The sequence below is a fragment of the Eleutherodactylus coqui genome, chromosome 5 (assembly GCF_035609145.1).
Source record: "Eleutherodactylus coqui strain aEleCoq1 chromosome 5, aEleCoq1.hap1, whole genome shotgun sequence".
Classification (NCBI taxonomy): domain Eukaryota; kingdom Metazoa; phylum Chordata; class Amphibia; order Anura; family Eleutherodactylidae; genus Eleutherodactylus; species Eleutherodactylus coqui.
In genome coordinates this window covers 20,757,199-20,775,045 of record NC_089841.1, presented here as the reverse complement: position 1 = coordinate 20,775,045, position 17,847 = coordinate 20,757,199, and the positions used below count along the sequence as shown (strand labels likewise).

At 42.6% G+C, this 17,847-nt stretch overlaps 1 pseudogene; it reads right to left on the bottom strand.

Annotated features, from left to right (window-relative positions):
* Positions 1-16,473, bottom strand: part of LOC136628714 (zinc finger protein 585A-like) — a 54,687-nt pseudogene extending 38,214 nt beyond the window's left edge.
* Between the last annotated feature and the right edge of the window lie 1,374 nt (positions 16,474-17,847).

The following is a 17,847-nucleotide window of genomic DNA, read 5'->3' as shown; positions in this document are numbered from 1 at the left end:
CTCAAAATTTGGCAGGAGCATTGATTATGTCATAAATAGGAAAAGCTAATAGGCCCTAACTTCATTATTCAATTCTATGCGCAAAAGAATTACCGTCCAAATTTTACGTACGGAATGTTATTTTCTCACTTTCCGGTGTCATAGAAACCCGAAATTTGGCAGGAGCATTGATTATGTCATAAATAGGAAAAGCTAATGGGTCCCAACTCCATTATTCAATTCTATGCGCAAAAGAATTACCATCCAAATTTTACGTACGGAATCTAATTCTCTCACTTTCCGGTGTCATAGAAACCCGAAATTTGGCAGGAGCATTGATTATGTCATAAATAGGAAAAGCTAATGGGTCCCAACTCCATTATTCAATTCTATGCGCAAGAGAATTACCATCCAAATTTTACGTACGGAATCTAATTCTCTCACTTTTCGGTGTCATAGAAACTCAAAATTTGGCAGGAGCATTGATTATGTCATAAATAGGAAAAGCTAATAGGCCCTAACTTCATTATTCAATTCTATGCGCAAAAGAATTACCGTCCAAATTTTACGTACGGAATGTTATTTTCTCACTTTCCGGTGTCATAGAAATGGGAAATTTGGCACGAGCATTGATTATGTCATAAATAGGAAAACTTAATGGGTCCCAACTCGATTATTCAATCCTAAGCGCAAAATTTGGCACGAGCATTGATTATGTCATAAATAGGATATTGAGAATGCTGAGGTAAAATAAAAGCTGTGCTGTGATTGGTTGCAATATATTATACCGCTGAGGTAAAATGAATGCTGCGCTGTGATTGGTTGCTGTTCCCAATGTCATAGAAACTTGAAATTTGGCACGAGCATTGATTATGTCATAAATTGGGTTAATGGGTCCCAACTCGATTATTCAATTCTATTCGCAAAATAATTAGCGTCCAAATTTTACATATGGAATCTAGCGTCCAAATTTTACGTACGGAATCTAATTTTCTCGCTTCCCAATGTCATAGAAACTTGAAATTTGGCACGAGCATTGATTATGTCAAAAATAGGAAAAGTTAATTGGTCCCAAATCGATTATTCAATTCTAAGCGCCAAAGAATTAGCGTCCAAATTTTACGTACGGAATCTAATTTTCTCGCTTCCCAATGTCATAGAAACTTGAAATTTGGCACGAGCATTGATTATGTCACAAATAGGATATTGAGAATGCTGAATTAAAATAAAAGCTGTGCTGTGATTGGTTGCTATATATTATACCGCTGAGGTAAAATGAATACTGCACTGTGATTGGTTGCTATTTTTTATATTGCTGAGGCAGAATAAAAGTTGCGCTGTGATTTGTTGTTATTGCTCGTTAGTGTATATATATATACGCTAACATACGCACATGTATATACATAATGATAGAATGATAATTGATTATAGTTGAGACGTTGCAAAAAAAATGCATTTCACAAAAAAATTTATTTGAGTATAAATCATTTTTAGCATTTAAAAATCTGTAAAGCATGAAAAAAAAGTGCAAAAATTAAAAAATCCTACAAGTTCAATTGAAAGTCCAAATTGCTTTCCGTCAGGTCCATGTAGAATTGGAAACCTGTGTAGTTTCCTTGAGGATCAGGGTAAGCTGTCCGGATTGCTTTTATGAAACACGATGGTATGGTGATTCTATGGTGTTTCCCCAGGAATCCATGTATCCAAGCTGTATAAGACCGATATGCGCCAACGCGCATAACCCTAAGGAAAATGAACTATATTTATTTTGAAAACTTATTACATTTTTTAATAAAGTCTACATGAAAAGAAAAATAAAAAAAACGATGACGCATTGATAATATCTTATGTTTTTCCATGTTGCCTTTTTCACTAAGTAAATTTTTTTTTTAAATAAACTTTATCCTTTGTAAAAATTATACTTGCATTGCCTTGTGTGTTTTACAATAAAATTGTAATAAATACCTATTGTTTGTTGTGTCATAATGTCTCCTGGTGAACAGTGCAGATAGCCTGATCGCGTGTTCTAGGTTTTCACGCACAAGCGCATATTGTGCAAAAAGTGGATGCTTTGTTACACATAGGCAGTCTTCTGGTAAAATCTGGAGGACAACATCGTGTTCTCTGCAGCAGACACATTCTGCCGCTGTGGGCATGCTAATGCACTGCCCGCAGTGACACCACACTGTATTGGCAAGCCTGCCATATGGATCTTGAGTGGATCCCGAGGCACCCTCTTCTGGTGCTCCCTGCGGATCATTTTGAAAGCACCGGACACTGCTTATGTCCGCCTGAGCATATAGGGAGTCTGCCAGTTGTTGTTGAACCTAAGAAGGAATTACATATGAAGAATACTGTATAAACACATACAAACGTGCGTACACGTGTGTATGCATATTTACACTTGTGTAAATATGTTCCCCGCTGCTACACCCCGCTCCTGGAAACCACCCAGCACCCCCCCGAATCTTTTCACCGGAGTACGGAAGTACTCGAAAATCGTGGTGCTCGATCGAGTAATTACTCGAAACGAGTATACTCGCTCATCTCTATTACAAACCCAACAGAATTTTTACAATTTTAACACCTACCTCAGAATACTGCCGCCTTTCTGGAACATCCTCATTTTCATCGGAATCAGAAATGTATTCCTGCGAAAAAAAGTTCAACATTACTTTCATTATGTTTTTTGGCATGGTTTGCTGCAAAGTCTTATTACTAAACAAATTCTATTTGCAGCAAAGTCTTACCTCTTCAACATAATCAGATGGAATCTATTTCAACTTCAAGGTCTTCCTCCAGGTGGGACATGGTGGCCTGTGATTTAAACTAAATAAACAAAATCAAAGTACAAATTATTGATTGCAGTGCTATAACAGTTATGGAAAATGTAACTATTTCCCATTCCCATCTTACATATGTATATTGTAGGCAAATTGCAGGCAGATTGCTGGATATACAACAGACAGATTACAAGCAGTAAGTAGGCAGATTGCAGGCAGATTGTAGGCAGATTGTAGGATGGATTACAGGCAGATTTCAAGCAGTCAGTAGGCAGATTGTAGGCAGATTGTTGGATGGATTACAGACAGATTACAAGCAGTAAGTAGGCAGATTGCAGGCAGATTGTATGCAGATTGCAGGCAGATTGTATGCAAAGTGTAGGCAGATAGTAGCATGGATTACAGACAGATTATAAACAGATTGTAGGCAGATTGTAGGCAGATTGCAGGCAGATTGTATGCAAAGTGTAGGCAGTTTGTAGTCAGATTGCAGGCAGGTTGTAGGCTGATTGCAGGCAGATTGTATGCAAAGCGTAGGCAGATTGTAGGCAGATAGTAGGATGGATTACAGACAGATTATAAGCAGTAAGTAGGCAGATTGTATGCAGATTGTAGGCAGATTGCAGGATGGATTACAGACAGATTTCAAGCAGTAAGTAGGCAGATTGTAGGCAGATTGTATGCAGATTGTAGCCAGATAGTAGGATGGATTACAGACAGATTATAAACAGTAAGTAGGCAGATTGTAGGCAGATTGTTGGATGGATTACAGACAGATTACAAGCAGTAAGTAGGCAGATTGTATGCAGATTGCAGGCAGATTGTATGCAAAGTGTAAGCAGATAGTAGGATGGATTACAGACAGATTATAAACAGATTGTAGGCAGATTGTAGGCAGATTGCAGGCAGATTGTATGCAAAGTGTAGGCAGTTTGTAGTCAGATTGCAAGCAGATTGTAGGCTGATTGCAGGCAGATTGTATGCAGATAGTAGGATGGATTACAGACATATTATAAGCAGTAAGTAGGCAGATTGTATGCAGATTGTATGCAGATTGTAGGATGGATTACAGACAGATTTCAAGCAGTAAGTAGGCAGATTGTATGCAGATTGTAGCCAGATAGTAGGATGGATTACAGACAGATTATAAGCAGTAAGTAGGCAGATTGTAGGCAGATTGCAGGCAGGTTGTATGCAAAGTGTAGACAGTTTGTAGGCAGATTGCATGCAGATTGTAGGCAGATTGCAGGCAGATTGTATGCAAAGTGAAGGCAGATTGTAGGCAGATAGTAGGATGGATTACAGACAGATTATAAGCAGTAAGTAGGCAGATTGTATGCAGATTGTAGGCAGATTGTAGGATGGATTACAGAGAGATTTCAAGCAGTAAGTATGCAGATTGTATGCAGATTGTAGCCAGATAGTAGGATGGATTACAGACAGATTATAAGCAGTAAGTAGGCAGATTGTAGGCAGATTGTAGGATGGATTACAGACAGATTTCAAGCAGTAAGTAGGCAGATTGTAGGCAGATTGTAGGAAGATTGTAGCCAATTAGTAGGATGGATTACAGACAGATTTCAAGCAGTAAGTAGGCAGATTGTAGGCAGATTGTAGGAAGATTGTATGCTGATTGTAGCCAGATAGTAGGATGGATTACAGACAGATTTCAAGCAGTAAGTAGGCAGATTGTAGGAAGATTGTTGGATGGATTACAGACAGATTACAAGCAGTAAGTAGGCAGATTGTATGCAGATTGTAGGCAGATTGTTGGATGGATTACAGACAGATTATAAGCAGTAAGTAGGCAGATTGTATGCAGATTGTAGGCAGATTGTAGGATGGATTACAGAGAGATTTCAAGCAGTAAGTATGCAGATTGTATGCAGATTGTAGCCAGATAGTAGGATGGATTACAGACAGATTATAAGCAGTAAGTAGGCAGATTGTAGGCAGATTGTAGGATGGATTACAGACAGATTTCAAGCAGTAAGTAGGCAGATTGTAGGCAGATTGTAGGAAGATTGTAGCCAATTAGTAGGATGGATTACAGACAGATTTCAAGCAGTAAGTAGGCAGATTGTAGGCAGATTGTAGGAAGATTGTATGCTGATTGTAGCCAGATAGTAGGATGGATTACAGACAGATTTCAAGCAGTAAGTAGGCAGATTGTAGGAAGATTGTAGGATGGATTACAGACAGATTTCAAGCAGTAAGTAGGCAGATTGTAGGCAGATTGTAGGCAGATTGTTGGATGGATTACAGACAGATTACAAGCAGTAAGTAGGCAGATTGTATGCAGATTGTTTGACGGATTACAGTCAGATGGTCGTATATATTACAGGCAGATTACAGGTTTGTTGTTGGCAAATTGCAGCCAGATTACTGTCAGTATATAGGCAGTATATAGGAGGTGCTGAGACAGTGCATCAACGGGGACTACATAGAGGGCTGGATGGAGGGGGTTATCTGCTGTGGGGAGTGGGTCGGGTGCTCTTACCTTGGCTTCTTTATGTAAAATGGCAGTGAGAAACATGTGGTGGCTGAATCCTCCCTTTCACGGCCTCTCAAATAACTCCACCTCCCTACTGCTCGTCGTGCCGTCCAACCAATGCGGTGGCTGGAATAGGCATTACAAGCAGTTGAATTTCCCTCCTCCCGCGATGACGTCATCGACTGAATCACGTGACCGGTGGCGTCTTGGGAGCGCGCACATCGGGCTCCATCAAGCGCGGTGCACCATGGGAGAAAACCGCGGTGCACCTTGGGAAAGGACCGGCGGCCATCTTTGGAAGAAGTTTTATAAGTTGCTGAAACGCTGGAACGGTGAGTAGAAACCATCGTTAAAAGCCATTTAAACTTGTGCATAGTAATCTTTGCTTTAGAAGGGGGACTGGGCAAAAAAAAAATATTCACTTTTGCCTCGGGACAACCCCTTTAATCGTATTCCTTGGCCGCACCATTTCCCACTGCTTCTTCCCTCTCCCCACTCCCCCAAACCTCTCCTCCCATGGGGTGGAGTTTCTGAGACAGTTTCCACTCTTCATATTCCTTACTTCTGCCCATGGACCTAAAAATAATTTCTCAATACCCCGCAAAAACGTTCAAAGACATTCCGATGCTACAAGAGCAGAAACGCAGATATAGTATGTCTGCAAGAAACCCAGTTCTCCACCAAGTCTGCCCCACATTAGCTTTCTCCCCAATACCCCACATTTTATTCAGCAAAAGCACCAACCATAAACAAGGGAGTCCCCATCTGCTTCAGTGTCAGCTCCTTTCACACATGTCTCCACTATTGCGGACCCAGAGGGTCATTACCTATTACTAACTGGCTCCATCCAAGATGTCCCAGTAACCATCATCTCCTACAATACTGCAAATTCAAGGCAAATTCAATTTTTCACGAAACTTTTCGAACTGGTTGAGGCCGACAAAACAGGCACTAAAATTCTCTGCTATGACTCAAACTGCATTTCTGACCCGAGTCTGGATAGGAATTCTACCACTCTCCTAGCCCGTCCTCCGCTGCCCCAACATGCGATCTCACACAACTTTAAGTCCCTCCTTCAACAATACCACTTAGTAGATACTTGGCGGGAACTAAACCCAACCACTAAAGACTGTACACACTTTTCAGCTCAGCACTCCCTATACAGGACAATAGACCAGATTCTAGTTCACGAGACCTTTGTATCTCAAATACTGCAGTCTAAAATCCTGTCAGTCCCATGGTCTGATCATAGCCCGCTGTCCACCATCTGTAATTCTTTGGTGTCTAAACCCACAAATACATCTTGGATCCTTAACGACTCTCTTTTATCAATCACTGAGGTTGTATCCCTATTAACACCACAACTGGAGGAATACATTCAGATTAACAGTCCCTCCGCCTCCTCCCCCATTTCTCTTTGGGAAGCACACAAAGTAGTGATTCGAGGTCATCTAATACAAATAGCAGCCCGCAGTAAACGGGAAGGCATGTCACAACATCTGAAATTAGAACAACCAGTCTCTCAGCCTGAAGAGGTAGCCAAAAAACACCCATCTAAAATTAATCTCCAAGCATTATCTTGAGCTAGAACTGAACTGGATCTTTGCCTTACTGGCTCAATAGAACAGAAATTGCGTTAGTCCTGTCAGCGATATTATGTATTCAACAATAAACCCTCCACGCCCCTAGCCCTCAGATTTCGCTCACATCCCAACATAAATTCCTTTTACAAGCTAGGTACAAACCAAAATGAAGTCACTGCAAACCCACACACAATAACATGGGAATTCCAGAAGTTTCTAGTCAAATTGTACCCACAACAATGTTCCCTCCCTATAAACCAAATCTCCTCTTATCTCCAAGAAATGCCACTATCTACACTTGAAGAAACATTCCTTGACAATCTGGCATCTAAAATTACCCAAGAAGAAGTGACAAATGCCATGAAAGCACTGAAGACCAATAAAAGACCTGGCCCAGATGGCTTTTCGGCCCTGTATTATAAGACATTTTCACCAATTCTGTGCTCCTATCTAGCAGATTACTTCAGTGCAATGAGAGACCGTCACCAAATTGGCCAGACAGCCCTTCTGGCTTCTATATCAATGATACCCAAGCCAGATAGAGACTCGTTAGACAAACAAAATTACCCCCCCCCCATATCCTTAATAAAGGTGGACATATAGCTCCTCACCACAATCCTAGCGGCGTGTTCAAATATGGTCCTTCCTTTACTAGTTGGTAAAGATCAAGTTGGATTTGTCCCAGGCCCTTGATAGTATTTGAAGAGTAATCCACCTCACCAACCTCTGTAGAACCAGAGGTTTCCCAGCAATGCTTCTATCCCTAGACATACATAAAGCTTTTGACACTTTAGGCTGGGAATACCTATTCTTGGTCCTTGACCGGTAGGGGTTCCCTGGAAAGTTCCTCTCGTGGCTACGGATATTATATGCCCACCCCAGGGCCTTTGTACGTTATAGCGGCTTCTGTTCCGATATATTCCCGATCCATCGGGGGACACAACAGGGTTGCCCACTGTCCCAATTACTCTTCATCCTGGCCATAGAACCTCTGGCTATTAAAATTCGTAATAATTTTAATATAAAGGGGATCAAAATTGCTTCGGTTCACCACAAACTCTCAATGTTTGCAGATGATCTGCTAATTGCTCACATATCTTTCCCACACACTACCATATCCAACCTAATGGCAGAACTATCCAGATTCGGGTCAATCTCTGGCTTAACAATAAACCATATAAAATCCAAAGCATTTAACCTCACACTATCTCAGTCAGTAGATTTGCTTCAGATGAACTTTCCCTTTCAGTGGGCAACAGGCTCTTTAGGCTACCTGGGCATCCAATTGAGAAACTCCTATACATCCTTATATAGTCAAAATTACATTCCCCTCCTCCGTGAGACAAGGGTACTCCTGGAGAGTTGGAGCCGATACCACATTTCCTGGATCAGGAGAGTTAACGCCTTAGAGAGGTCACTTCTCTCTAAACTATTATAGTATTTTAGAGCGCTCCCGATACGGGCACCTGGATACATGCTGAAGACTCTTCAGCAGATGTCCATTGATTCGTATGGAGTGACTCGGTCCCAAGGGTCTCGCGATCCACCTTATATAGACACAGACAGAAGGGAGGTTTGGGAGTTCCTAATTATTTGAAATACTACCAGGTGGCTCCGCTAGCTCTCTTGCACTCCTTCTCTAACACTCCTCTTTGGGTGTCCTTGGAAGCAACTGAAATACACCCCTATACTACCGACTCCATTTTATGGGTACCACCCAAACATAGGCCCCCAATCAGCAATCCCATCATTAGCCACTCCCTTCATATCTGGGACTCTATAAAGTATTCAGGGAAGCTAATATCTCCTCATCTACCTCTTACACCACTTTTGTGAAACCCTTTGTTTCTGCCGGGAATAGAATCGCCCCAATCGTTTGGGAATTGGACAAGTCAGGCCTCATCAAACTGTATCATTTGCTTCCAATAAATGGACCCACCCCTTTTCCTATCCTACAGAAGAGATTTAACTTACCGCCTTCAGACTTATTCCGATACCTGCAGCTAAAACATGATATATCCTCTCTCCTTACGAACACGAGCTCTCCACTGACCTCAACTCCATTTGAGAGATATTGCTATAAATACCCACCCGCAGCAAGCCTCGTTTTGCAGATTTACTTGGGACTGGTGCATTCCCCCTATAGTACACAATTACCATACATAGTGCGTTGGGTAAAGGACCTCGGCGAAACTCTCTCTGAGGAAGATTGGATTCAGATATGGGAGTCTACTAACAGTAGCACCAGAAATATATTAATGCTAGAAACTTCATGTAAAGTATTGCTTAAAGTATAACCCCAGATCGAGTAGCCCATGCACTACCTGGACGTTCTCCCCACTGTTTCCGTGGATCTTTAGTTTCGGGAGATATGCTCCACATCTGGTGGTCCTGTCCTCGGGCTAGGAGGCTACGGATTTGAGTTTTATGTCTTAATATACTCAGGCCACAACATGTGCAAAAACCCTTGGGAGGCGCTGTTAAGTAAACACATAAGTAATCCCCCCCCCCCCCCCAACTCCAGGAAACTAATCTCCTTCCTTTTCCTGGCTACGAAACAAGTTATTGCCCGTTTGTGGTGCAAAGCTTCCTTGGTCTTCACCGAGGTTAAGCACAGGGTGGACTGGTATCTAATAAATTAAAAGGTGGCCTCTATTGTAGCCAATAGGCTCAAGAAAGTTTTGATAATATGGACCCCATGGCTAGATTACTCCCTCCCCTCGCAAAATAATAGATTCTTAACCTCCCTGTAAAAAAGAATAATAATAAAGGCCTACTAAATCACCATCCTATAGCCCGAGACTGTCCTCTGCAGTGTCCACCCCATGGGAAAAACTCCCCCTGTCTCAGAAGTCACCCCTCCCCCCTTTCCCTATCTTTTCCTAATTCTGCCCTATTTCCCCCTAAATTCAGGTTGGCCCTGGCCAGGCCGTTAGTATTCTGTTACTTTCAATTAACAGTCTAGCTTCAAGATTGGACCGGGACACTAAAACAGAAGACTACTCTAAATTTGCCTTTCAGACATGTTTTCTCCTCTCTTTCCCCCCAATCTATATCACTGGCTTTTGTTACATATTAATGAGACTGGGACGCATTTCAGGTAAATGTTTATTACATTATTGTAAAATATGAAAATCTCAAATAAAAATTACAGTAATAAATAAAAAAGAAACACCAGTTTGTAACCGACAGCGTTTATTTATACTGAACAATTGTCAATCGAGTGAGAAACAGACAAAAGGTGCTGAAAGGGGCACTGTGATGGGCACTGCAATGGACACTGCAATGGGTGCTACAATGGGCACTGCAATGGGTACTGCAATGGGTGCTGCAATGGGTACTGCAACGGGTACTGCAATGGGCACTGCAATGGGTACTGCAATGGGTACTGCAATGGGTACTGCAATGGGCGCTGCAACGGGCACTGCAAGGAGCACTGCAATGGGCACTGCAAGGGGTACTGCAACGGGCACTGCAATGGGTAGTGCGATGGGCACTGCAATGGGCGCTGCAATGGGTACGTGCTTCTTGCCCTGTTCCGCAAACCCCTATGTGGGAGAGTTTATAAGGAAACACATATCATCCCAGCACCATTGGTCACATAGGAATTTATATAGACGCTACATTCACAGGTCTTTTTACATTTTACTCCGTACCTTAATACTAATGACTGGAATCCTACATTTACCGGCCAAGACTCTGATCTATTGACTATTTAGTGTGAGTCACAAAGAAGGGAGAATTATTACCAAAACATTTTTTTAAGTAACCGCCTGTTAGACTACAAAAGGGTCCATATCCAAAAATGAAAAATTCCCATCCCCTCTGTGCAATCCTATCGCTTAAGATGCAATTGTACAAAAGACGAGGATTTCCACAATCAAATTCCCATCATCCTAGGAATAAATGGAGCCGATGAAGTTTCCTGACAGCGGAACAAGTGAGGCCGGGTGAGCCGTCATTCTTTATGCTTGTGGGAAAAACATTGAATTTATGGTTTTGATTTCTCCCTTTCTTCCTAAGCTTTAGGGCTTTTACCCACTAGCGTTTTTTTAATGCTGCGATATCGCTGCGTTTATTTTACTGCAAACATCAATGGGACTTTCCAATGTTAAAATCGCAGAGCAAAAAAATCGCAAGTTTGTTCTTCTGCGATTTTAACATTAGAAAGTCCCATTGACATTTGAAGTAATCAAATGGGTATCACGGCCGTGGGTATCACGGCCCCTCTGAAGCAAACTAGTGACTATAACTGGGAATCTTGTTACATTCAAGAAAGGTTTCCAGGCGCCTCTTGTACTCTTCTAGTGAACATCACCACATCATCAGGCAGAGAATTCCACAGTCTCACTGCTCTTACAGTAAAGAACACTTTCTATGTTGTGTAGAAACCTTCTTTCCTCTAGATGTAGACCTATAACAGTCCAAAACACTATTGCCTGTCCGGGCATAACTGATATGCAATATATTACGCCATGCTTCTAGCTGACTTGGAGGGGTTTGCCAGGCCTGCGGCTGCCACTGGTGCTCATCAGCTCCTTATAATCACCCAACGGAATCCTGATGGGCTGCTAGCAGCGCCCCTCACTGTCTGACTATTGCCTCAGCATCTAGAGTAGCGTGTGGCAAAGACTGAGCTTAGTGAATAAGGGAAAGCCCTTTGTGGAGATCCCATTAAGACCAACCGCCTACACCTTTCCGACTCAGCTGAGCTCTTAGTTATGGCTTGTCAGATGTCAGGTGAGCCAAGAGGTTTATACATAAGTAGTAACTTGGAAGAGCCGGTCCGGCACAATAGTCCATATCAGGGTGCGAACATTTACATTCAATCACCACAGAAAGTGAAAATGTAAATCTGAGATCGGGCAGATATTGTCAGAACAAATACATAAGATCAGACTTAGAATTCACACCTAACGGAACCCGGGCACACAACTCCATAATTCAGGAAACTCATGTACTAATCCCCTCCCCGGGAAGGAAATGGCTATAATGTACAAAGAACCACTTTTTGCCTGAATGACATCACAACATTTCATCCAAAACCGATTCAATATGTCTTCTAAGGGTTAATCCTCCCTCTCAGTGAGGTGATTGGCACAGAAAACCTTTCCTACGTGAGTCTTACTGGATTACGGAGATGTGTGCCCGGGTTCTGTTAGGCTTGAAGTCTAAGTAAGATCTTATGTATTCCTGTTGGCAGTATCTACCTGATCTGTAAATGTTTGCACCCTGATATGGACTATTATGTCGCAGCAGATTTCCCAAGTTGTCACTTATGTATAAAACTCTTGGCTCTCCTGAAATCTGGTGTGTTCAGAGCTCATCTGAGTGTGAAACATGTAGGGGGTTTGTTTTATCGGGCTGTGCGCCCCAAGTTGTATAGTCCTGTATAAGTAAAGTCTGATATGTTACACTGAAGTTGTAGAACCTTTCCCATGTGATCACAGCTGTATATTACTGTGTACGACTCTTCCTAGTATATGACCCTATAGTGATGAGATGGAGGGGAGACCCTCTTGCTGGGCTCAGTGGTGGAAACATCATCTAAAGGAAGAAGAAAGATCGGCCCAAACACAAACATGTAAGTTATACAAGTAAACTTTTATTAACAGTTAGAAACAAGTTTAGAGACGCAGTTATACGTATCAGTGTGAAATATTCTATGTACACGGCTGATATAAAGGTGGGTTATCTGGATTGTATTTGTTTCCGGATAACGGATGTTTATTGGTAATTACATACATTTCTTATTCATCACTTACTGCTCTGAATTGCTTCCCTTTTCTTGTGTATGACATGTCACTTTACTTTTTATACCTTTTTTGTAGTTTGACAAGACAGATTTAAAAAAATAGCTTCTCTCCGGTGTGAACTTTTTGATGGTGCAGTAAATGTGATTTGCGAGTAAAACATTTCCAACATTCTGAACAGGGAAGCGGTTTCTCTCCGGTGTGAGTTCTCTGATGTGTAACAAGATGTGAATTCACAGTAAAACATTTCCCACAATCTGAACAAGGAAATGGCTTCTCTCCTGTGTGAATCCTCTGATGTCTAACGAGGAGTGATTTCCCTGCAAAACATTTCCCACAATCTGAACAAGAAAATGGCTTCACCCCTGTGTGACTATTTTGATGTCTAATAAGATATGATTTCACTGCAAAACATTTCCCACATTCTGAACATGAAAACGGCTTCTCTCCTGTGTGATTTCTCTGATGTTTAACAAAGTCTGATTTCACTGCAAAACATTTCCCACATTCTGAACAAGAAAATGGCTTCACCCCTGTGTGACTATTTTGATGTCTAATAAGATATGATTTCACTGCAAAACATTTCCCACAATCTGAACAAGAAAATGGCTTCTCTCCTGTGTGAGTTCTCTGATGTATAACAAGGAGTGATTTCAGTGCAAAACATTTCCCACATTCTGAACAAGAAAACGGCTTCTCCCCTGTGTGATTTCTCTGATGTTTAACAAAGTCTGATTTCACTGCAAAACATTTCCCACATTGTGAACAAGAAAATGGCTTCTCTCCTGTGTGAGTTCTCTGATGTGTAACAAGGAGTGATTTCTCTGCAAAACATTTCCCACAATCTGAACATGAAAACGGCTTCACCCCTGTGTGACTATTTTGATGTCTAATAAGATATGATTTCACTGCAAAACATTTCCCACATTCTGAACATGAAAATGGCTTCTCTCCTGTGTGATTTCTCTGATGTTTAACAAAGTCTGATTTCACTGCAAAACATTTCCCACATTCTGAACAAGAAAACGGCTTCACCCCTGTGTGACTATTTTGATGTCTAATAAGATTTGATTTCACTGCAAAACATTTCCCACAATCTGAACAAGAAAACGGCTTCACCCCTGTGTGACTATTTTGATGTCTAATAAGATTTGATTTCACTGCAAAACATTTCCCACATTCTAAACATACAAATGGCTTCTCTCCTGTATGAATTCTCTGATGTTTAACAACGAGTGATTTTGCTGCAAAACATTTCCCACACTCTGAACATGAATATGGCTTCTCCTTTCTGTCAGCCCTTTGACGTTTTCTCCTTCTGTGACATTTATTCTGCTTATCAGTCTGTGATGAATCAGAAGATGGGACCTGTATAAGAGGATCAGATGATGGATCTTTGCTGTGAAGGGCTGAGGAGATATCTGGGATAATGGCAGGTTCTTCATATGTATCTTGTGTGATACCGCAATCCTCTGCTTTACAATCTGCAGATATCAGACGTCCCTCTGAGCTCCCGGTACAGTCATCTGTCAAGAATAAACTTGTTGTTTTTTTTATACTATAGATCTTAAAATGATCCTGATATTTTATAACATTTCTGTGCAAATGACAAGTCATGGAGAAAAAGTTAATCATCATCTAAGGGTGCTTTTACACAGTGGCTAGAATAATCACTGAAAAGAGCCCCTACGGACAACTGTCTGTCCATGTAAACACGAGTCCTGGCAGAGCAAGGGAGTGAGGATCATTCACTCCTAGAAGTCGCTTAGTTTGCAGCTCACTTAAACACCAAGTGATTGTCAGTGCAGAAAACATCACCAAAAACTACAGATGTGAATCGGGACTTACAAGTAACTAATTCTTGTTTTCATCAATAACATGGGGGTCCAGGGGGGTCTGAAAAAGGGTCATGAAGAGTAATTTACAGCAGAGTCCTCCACAAGCCCCGGGCTCCTGTCCCCGGAAGATCTCCGAGCCCAAGCTACAGGAATACTATATTCCATACAGATGGAGTTCGGCCATTTCTGCACCAACATTAGTTTCTGGTTTTCCATGAAGAACTCATATAAAATCTCCCATGAAGCCGAATGTCAGTAACACACGGTGTGCAGCAAATACAGAACTGCTCATCTATAAGACAGCTTGGTACATACAGTAATTCTATATTCTGTCACCTCAGACCAGGACTAGGCCGGGGCAGGGAGGCATTCTGAGTATTGCTCTGGGACCCCATGGCTTCTTTGTATGACCCTGGAGCCTATACACTTCATAGTTCCCGGTCATGCTGCAAAATAAATTCTCTGAGGCAGAAAAAGTTTATTGTAACCAAAAGGAAAAGACCCTTCACAGAATAGACATATACCTAAAATGTATCCTTTATTAGTATACATTAAAATGTTATTGGGCTACAAACACATACTGCACGCTACAAACACAGATTGCGGGCCTCCGCAAGCGGATATCACATATGGCCACATGAGCCCGGTGTTACTCAGACCGCTACCTGTAATACGTATTTTATAAGAAGCCCCGGGAACGCTCCCCTTCATGCAGTTCCAGGAGCAGCTTGTTGAGCGCCTTCTGTGTGAGACCGCCGCACCTCGGCAAGCTTACGGAAACCCACAGAGTGCCACTTTTTACACCCCATCCGCGCGGCTGAGGTCACAAAATAGCCCCCAAAAAGCATGAGAGGAGGGGGGATACCTGGTTTTATTGCATTGCGTTTTCTAACACAATCTTATGGCAGCTTCCAAAGGCGTAAATTCTGCAGGAAATCATCCTGCTGCGGAATTTCCGCCCATGTGCCGGGGGCCTAAATGTGTACTGGTGATATGTAGGCCTTCTGATATTACACTGTCATTAATCAACAACTGTGTAGTGAATGGCTCTACTAATCCAACTAGCACAGTGTCTTGCCTGGCTCACACCCCACTTCCTGCCTACAAGCACCAGGGGCACATGCCCCACATCACCCCTCCACAGCTATGATCCTGCTAAATACATCCATTACCTGGTGATGTGAGTTGCTGGTGGTCCTCCATCATGGCCTCCTTGTACAGATCCTTGTGTCCTTCTAAATACTCCCACTCCTCCATGGAGAAATAGACAGCGACATCCTGACACCTTATAGGAACCTGACAACACAATATACAGTCATCACCCAGAAGCCTCCAGTGCTGTTACTGTATAATGTCCCAGCATTCCCTGCAGCGTCACCTCTCCAGTCAGCAGCTCAATCATCTTGTTGGTGAGTTCTAGAATCTTCTGTACATTAATGTCCTCATGTATCAGGGGGCGAAGTGGGGGCCCCATGATTGGGCTCAGGGGTCTTCCCCATCCATCACACACAGGGGCCTGACAGTCATCACTACAGGTCTTCCTCATTACTGTGTAATCCTGTGTATGGGGAGACATTAATAAATATCACTACAGACATTTCCAGAGTCCATCACCTCTCCAGTGACATCATCAGTCATTACCATAGATAAGAATGACATGACATCACCAGAATCTCTCCCCTCTCCAGTGACATCATCGGTTATTACCATAGATAAGAATGATGTAATGTGACATCCTCAGAGTCTCTCACCTCCCCAGTCAGCTGGAAGAGTATCTCTAGGGTGAGGTTGAATACACTCTCCGCCATCTTGTTTCTGTCCTTCTCCATCTTTGATGAATCAGTCCTGTAGGGACCTGAATGGAAACAATATGAACCAATGTAAAAACCACAAAAACCAACATCTCCAAGTTCAGCTGCTTTTTACAGGGTTTTCTCTGAAGCGCTGCGGTGTTTTAGCGCACAATATAGATGTCTGCAATGTACATGCGTGTTGGGATGTATGTGTGACATCGGGCAGCAGAATCCTCCGGACAGCCTCCCGTTAACCTCTTCCTGCAGCCATTTCTCATCCCCACCGCCCAACGACAATTGCTATTATATCTGCTAATAAAGCTGGATGAGCGCCGGTATTGTGAGGGACAAGTAGGATTTTTAATAGCAGCATTTAATGTGGGAGTACCTTAGAAATACTTTATTAGGAATTCATTTAATAAGGAATTTTCTAAAAACATTTGCTGGAATCCTTTAACCCCTTAGTGCTATAGGTAGTACATGTACGCCCTGCAGCGTCGGGGTATGTATGAACGCGGCGATCTCCCTCCATACAGCGCGAGCGCTGGCTGTTTATTGCGGCTGACACTAACTCCGATAAGCTGTCTATTCTGATAGCGCCATTTAAATGGGATGAGATCGCAGGGAGCCGTGCAGGTGTCATGGCAGCCAGGGGCCCTCTGTAACGCCCCGGGGTTGTCCTGGCAGAATGCCTATCAAGCCATGCCCGTGGCTCCTCCAGAAAAGGAGTGAGAAGATGAGCCCATTCCCATCTAATTACTTCTCTGTACTAATTACTTACTGACTCCACGACCTAAACGTTTACCAGCATCCAGATCGCGGCATCCAATAAGCTGCACAAACCTCAGTAAAGTTTACACCGCCCTATCCCGTCCTGGCCCAATTTGTAGCAGAAAGTAGGCCGACTGCTTTTATAGCGAAATCCGTTACACGCCGCCGTCACAAAGATAACAAATATCACTAGCGAGGAACGGCTAATACATTCCTGATGACAGATGGAAAAGATCCTGAAGGTCATACAAATGGCCACCAAAATAAACCTGCAGGGGGCGCCCTCCAGCCCCAGCCCTGTCCTGCAAAGAATTGCATCTTCTACACCCTGGTGATCAGAGGGATCTGGTCCTTCATCTACTAGGACTTACTATTCTTATACAGAGGAGTCTAAATCCTGGTGGTAAGAGGAATCTGGTCCTTCAGCCGCTAAGACTAATTATTCTTAGACAGAGGAGTCAACAACCTGGTGGTCAGAAGAATCTGCTCCATCTACTAAGAGTTACTGTTCTTACATAGAGGAGTCTACTAGAGATGAGCGAGCACCAAAATGCTCGAGTGCTCGTTACTCGAGTTGAACTTTCAGTGATGCTCGAGAGTTTGTTTCGAGTAACGAACCCCATTGAAGTCAATGGGCGACTCGAGCATTTTTGTATATGACTGGTGCTCCGCTAAGGTTTTCATTTGTGAAAATCTTAGCAAATCACCAAAGTCATGAAAAAAACACAGAAATGGATAGGGCAGGCGATGAGCAACATGCAGGGCTGCATTTCGGGCTCCGAGGTCTCACTATTAAGCCCTTCCCGAAAATTCATCCCACGCTCGCCGGCAGCCCATTGCTTTCAATGGAGTC